We start from the raw sequence: 6,098 nt of genomic DNA on the forward strand, positions 1-6,098 counted from the left end.
AGGCTCTGCAGGTGACGAAGGAAAAGGACGTGGTGACATACAGGAGCACATTAGTGCCTGGTGGGCCGAATGGCAGCTGGAGAGCTGCTCATTCCCTTTTAAGTTTTGTGGACACTATCCTTTCCTCCTTTAGGCTAAACTTGTTCCTGGGACAAGTAGGATCTGCCTGAGGGTCTGTCTCTGCAGGAAGCACTCTGCAGTCTGGGAGCCTTCCCTCCCTCCTCACGATGCACAAATCTCTGATCATCTCCTCTTTAAGCACTTACAGCTTTTCCTGAAGATACAGGCCTGATAAAACCTCCACCCCACCCTCTCCAATACCCCCTCCTTGTTAATTTCCTCTTTCTATGTCTGCTTTCTTGTATGCAAGACACAGAGAGGAAAAATTTGATGTACACATTGTATAAAATTGGAAACTATAGAAAACTAAAGAAGAAAATTAAAAATACATTTTACTGAATACACTTTAATATAACCACTATAATTTTGGAGTATTTTTCTGGCCATTTTTCTAGGCATTTTTTCTACATAGTTGAGTTCACATAATTTTTCATGAAACATGCATATCTGAGAATTTGGTTTTCTTTTCTTTTTTTTTTTAAAGAAAGCATGTTTTCTTTCTTATTTTTTTTAAAGATTTTATTTATTTATTTTTAGAGAGGGAAAGGAGGGAGACAGAGAGAGAGAGAGAGAGAGAAACATCAATGTGCGGTTGCTGGGGGTCATGGCCTGCAACCCAGGAATGTACCCTGGCTGGGAATCGAACCTGGGACACTTTGGTTCCCAGCCTGCGCTCAATCCACTGAGCTATACCAGCCCGGGAGAATTTGGTTTTCTTATCCTTGAAACTTGCTAACTTTTTGGCCGAACAGAAGTAGATGTTTACTGTTCTGATTTGCTCTTTGATGACTCATCTAACTGTCAGAATACTGCTTTCCTTTCATACAATATTTTTATATTTGTCTTCATTTGAGATGTGAGAATGTAATTTGTTCTCATTTGTTCATTAGTATAACACGTAATTTAGAAAAATAAATTAAGCAAATTGGATGTAACTTGTAAAAGGAAGTATGATATTACTTTTATAACACTAAATAGTAAATATTTGTTACTTGTTTGAACTAAAAACTAGCCATGTGCTATAATACATACCATGTACAAACCATGAATTTTATTGACTTTTGAAAAGGTCTGTTCATAAAAAGCAGCTCAAAAGAAATAAACAAGAAAATTTAAACTTTTTTTAGAAAATGTAAACTTTGATAGTCTATTTGAAGATGTATCCATTCATAAAGATTCTCATAGTTTAAAATATATGTTCAACTTAAAGGAAACATGAAAACAATAGAAAATCTAAAAATCAGAAGAAAAAATGGACTAAACAAGTAAATATAATAGGGTCATTTAATGTATTTAGTGATATTTACATTGCATTCCATAAATATTAACAAACATGAGAAATGTTAAATGAAAATAAATGGAAGATTTCTGTGTAATGGACTACATGAATATAATAAATGCTCAATATTTTCATTTTGATTAGTTTTGTAAGGAAAATGTAGTTCAATAGAGTATCCATTAGAATATATTTCAAACACAAAAATACCACTAACAATTTTTAAATTTCCACTGAATTAAAAATATATATTTCTGCCCTGGCTGGTTTGGCTCAGTGGATTGAGTGCCAGACTGAAAACCAAAGGGTCATTGGTTCAATTCGCAGTCAGGGCACATGTCTGGGTTGTGGTCCAGATTTCCCAGTGTGGGGCATGCAAGAGGCAACCAAACATTGATGTTTCTGTCCCTATCTTTCTCCCTACCTTTCCCTCTGTCTAAAAGTAAATAAAATATTAAAAAATAAAATAAAAATATGTATTTCTATTACTTGAGTTACATTCACTTACTCCTCTCAGTTGCTCTCAAGTGAGTATTGAAGTCTCTTTTCTTCCAAACATGAACGAATAGTTGATTACATCTCTGGAAGTACATAAAATGGCATGGGAGACATGGTTTGATTTAGGGGACTATTTTTGGTTGTGATATTAGCTGTTGCCCTCCAGAACCACAGAGATATGTCAATAATCTCCCTTTATAATACTAACTTTGGATTACACAGCTTTCTACTGATCTACAGGAAGAATTAATTACAAAAATATCCCTATGTAATAGGATGACTTTACTGATCATCATTAATTATGAACCAATAGCATTTTAGAGAAGACATCTACCCTCAAATACCATATCACTGTAATGTCATTCCTAGTTACTCATATTTTGGGGAGTCACAGCTAACTCTCTGTCATAGTCGTCTAGAATTTAGAAAAATTAAAACTTGAGTGTTGGTTTAGCCATTTAGATTAGGAAGAAATAAATGGTTTAGAAAGTAGGAAAAATAATTACAAAGTTCCTTTATTTTAACATTGGTATATATTACTACCTTATTTAAGGTCTTCTTTATTGTTACTATTAACTGGCTTAATTTACTTTATTTTCCTTGTATAAAATTACATAGTGGCCACAGCTGGAGCCAGGTCCTCTGCACAGACAATCTGGTGTGGGTCTTTTACAAGATGGTCAGTAAAATCCTGATAGGGAGACCTGGTGAACACAGTCTCTTACCAGAGGTCAGGGGTGAGATTGCTGTAGGTCTTATAGATGGCTTCAGAAGTGGCCTTGGTGAAGTTGCGTAGGGTGGCAGTGCAGTCCCTGGCTGAGGTAAAGTGTAGGGCTTGATGATCTTGTTCTACCAGTAGCCTCACTGCACAGGGACAATAGAGAGTTTGGCTGGGATGCTGGCCCCATGAATGACAGTGGCTACTGCCTTTGAGCACTTAACACCTAGACCAACATGTCCATTTTAGTCCCCAACAGTAACAAATGCCTTGAACCAGGTCCTTTGGTCTGCATGTGTCTGCTTTTGCATAGTCATAATCTTCAAAATCTCCTCCTTAAGAAATGGTCCAAAGGAAAGTGTCAGTGCTCTCAGATTCCTCGATGGGCAGAGAAAAGAGAGCAATCTCCTCAAGTGACTTGATTTTCTTGTGCTTGACCAGGTGGCCCAGCTTGGTGACGAGGATCCACTCATTGTCATCAACCTTGCCTCTGTGAGCTCTGCAGCCCGGACTGTGATGCCGATGGAGTGATGCCAGCAGACACCTCTGCACAAATGCCACTGCCAAATCCTCCAGGGTCCCCAATGCCTCCAGGCCCTCCCTCAGCACCTGTGTCATCCACCATTTTGTGTTTCCCAGAGGTAGGAGGGGAAGCTAAGATATTCTTTAAAAATGATCTGTACAGCCATGGCTGGTGTGGCTCAGTGGATTGAACCCCGGACTGTGAAACAAAGGGTCCCTGGTTTGATTCCCAGTCAGGACACATGCCTGGGTTATGGGCCAGGTCTCCAGTCGGGGGAGAATTATGGGGATAAAACACACTGGGGCAACCTGGTGTCCATGAACATATGATTAGTAAAGTTGATGCTTTCAGAAGAAACAGGTAAGAAACAGGTAAGCAATGAACAGGACAGGGAAGGGAAAGAAACTATTGAAGAATATGATTTCACTCCAGTGATCGTGTAGGGAGTTCTGCAGCAAAATCTAATCACAGATCGGCCCCACTTAGGACAAAGAAAGGGGCCTTTTGGAATTCTGTTGTAGTCATTCAATAGTCATGGACCACTGCTCATTTTTTCTCTCTCATTAATAATAAATTGTTTGGCTTTTCCACATTTGCTGGTGCTGTAGAGGACAGAGACAGGAAGATTGGAGGGTACAGGGTACACAAGTGGGTTTTTTTGTTCTTTAGCATTGTAGATAATTATATGTATATAATTATGATATCAAAAATTTGGGATCACTAAGCTATTTGATTATATAATGTAGACAAAAATTCTATTTAGCATAACATCTTCACACACTTACCTTGAATATGAACAAATGAACAGTCTGCCATGAGAGTTCTAGAAACTGCTTCTGGCAAGAAGATTCTGAAACAACTGGTGATCCCTTGGGAAAAAATAAATATACTTGGGTATGTGGAGTGTTTTATATTTTCCCTTCTTTTTTTCTATTTTCTTTGTGTTTGTTTGTTTGCCTTATCTTTGATAAGATAAACATAAAACATAAAAGGAAGAGCTCAAATAGATTATAACTGTTAGAATTTTTTTCCTTAAAATAAAATAATAGTATCGTTGTCCATAAGGCCATCAAAAATCAGTAGTAACATTTGGTGCAATCAATCTATTACAAACCAATTTTATAGCTATATAATGAGATCTAATTGCTGCTTTATTAGTCTGGCTAATATTAAAAGTGTCAGTAATTGCTTTGCATTTAAGTTGGTTTTCCAATTTAAATTGCATGTCCAATACATTACATTAACTTATGTACTTCTTTTGTTTAATAGATTTTCCCTTTCTAGTCCACATTTATAGAATTTTCTTCTTGTAACTAGTTGAAATGGGAAAAGGAAAGAAGGGAGGATACCTGACAATACTGTTCAGTGAATGCCTGTATTTCTGGGCTGCTGTGTAAGTCTTTCACACTGTAACCCTACATGGGTTTCAGATGGTCTGAGATGTCTACCTGATCATTGTCTCAGTCATCTGCAAAAGAAAAACTGAGCAAGTGCATTCTTTTATCACTGAGTACACAGAATGCTCTTAATAATTGACATAACTAGATTAGCCAGTTCCAACTCCTTTTATTTAATCATATTGATTAACAGATCAAGTGATTGGTTATTGAAATAACTCAGTGATTGGTTATTGGGAGAAATGAGGCAGAACACAGGGAATCAAGTAGATCAGTTATACAGTTATTTTAGACTGCCGAGACAATACTACCCATGCTCTGAGTATTAATTATCAAATCTTATGATCGTATTCTCTGAAAAAAATCTTTCTTTTAAAAAATTAAATATATTGAATTTTTGTTAGCCTTCACTATCTAGAGATGAACTAAATAAACTTCCCTTGACAGTCAGCATATAACAATTGAAAATTATAATGGTAGGAAATTGTAACCCCACCCCTATCATTCTTTTGACAGTGCTTCTGTAAGTGCTGACTCTGACTAACATGTGACTTATAAATGAGCAGCATACTTGTGTAAAAATTCTAAGAATTAACTTCAAAAGATACAGACCCTGACCTTTAAACATTCTAGTTCTGGGAGATTTGCTGACCTTGAACCGTGGAGCCGGGATAACATGAAGCCAGGATGACACACTGGACCATCACTTGCCTTATGGGAATGGCTTGTGCTCGTTAGTACAAACAGACTTTTCAAACCCTTCCCTTCATCTCTTTGTTCTTTCCCCCTCTTTCTCCTCATAAAAAACCTCTGCCTTCACTGAGAGGTGGAGGTGGGCTTTGTGACCTGAGGCCCCCATCTTCCAGGTGATGGGCTCTGAGACATGAAACCCCATCTTCTAGATGGCCAGCATCTGCAAATGAACCACTCTCTTTTACGTCAGCACCCGCCTCTTGAGTATCGGCTTTTGTAGCGGCAGGCAGCCAGACCCTGCATTCTGTTACAAGCAGGAGCCTAATATTAATCATGCAGAAAATATTGCGTTTCGTGGATTGTTTCTTGAACCTGAATTTTCACATCAAGCACTGTGGGCCAAAAAGGAAAAAGCAAACAAAGGACAAAGAACACGACTGGCTCCTGTGAGCTCTAGGCTTGAGGCTTCTGTGTTGTTAATCCATTTCCTCTCCACCGCAAGGTCAATTCCATCCCCCTAATATCTTTCGCCAGTACGTTTGTCTCCCACTCCACCATCCTCACTTATCAAGGTCACTGAATTTGCCTCATGAAGTTCTTGTAGATCCTTTTGCCTCTACATTGAAGCCAGAATGCCATTTTAACACATTAATTTAGCCATGTTATTTCCTTTTTTAATCTATTACTTCAGCCTGCCACTTCTCTCAGAGTGAGACCAAATAAATGCCCAACATGGATGACAGCGCCTGCTGGCCTGTCCCAGACGGCTCCCTCCGAACTCCAGCACACAGCCAGTGTTCCCACTTGGGGAATGCCCCTTTCCTTACCGATTCAGGGGTTTTGTGCACTCGAGGCCCAGGAACTCCCCTTCCC

At 38.4% G+C, this 6,098-nt stretch overlaps 1 pseudogene; it reads right to left on the reverse strand.

Moving 5' to 3' along the window:
* Positions 1-2,467: 2,467 nt before the first annotated feature.
* On the reverse strand, positions 2,468-3,249 carry LOC114494990 (annotated as a pseudogene).
* Positions 3,250-6,098: the final 2,849 nt, after the last annotated feature.

The sequence above is a fragment of the Phyllostomus discolor genome, chromosome 4 (genome assembly GCF_004126475.2).
Source record: "Phyllostomus discolor isolate MPI-MPIP mPhyDis1 chromosome 4, mPhyDis1.pri.v3, whole genome shotgun sequence".
Classification (NCBI taxonomy): domain Eukaryota; kingdom Metazoa; phylum Chordata; class Mammalia; order Chiroptera; family Phyllostomidae; genus Phyllostomus; species Phyllostomus discolor.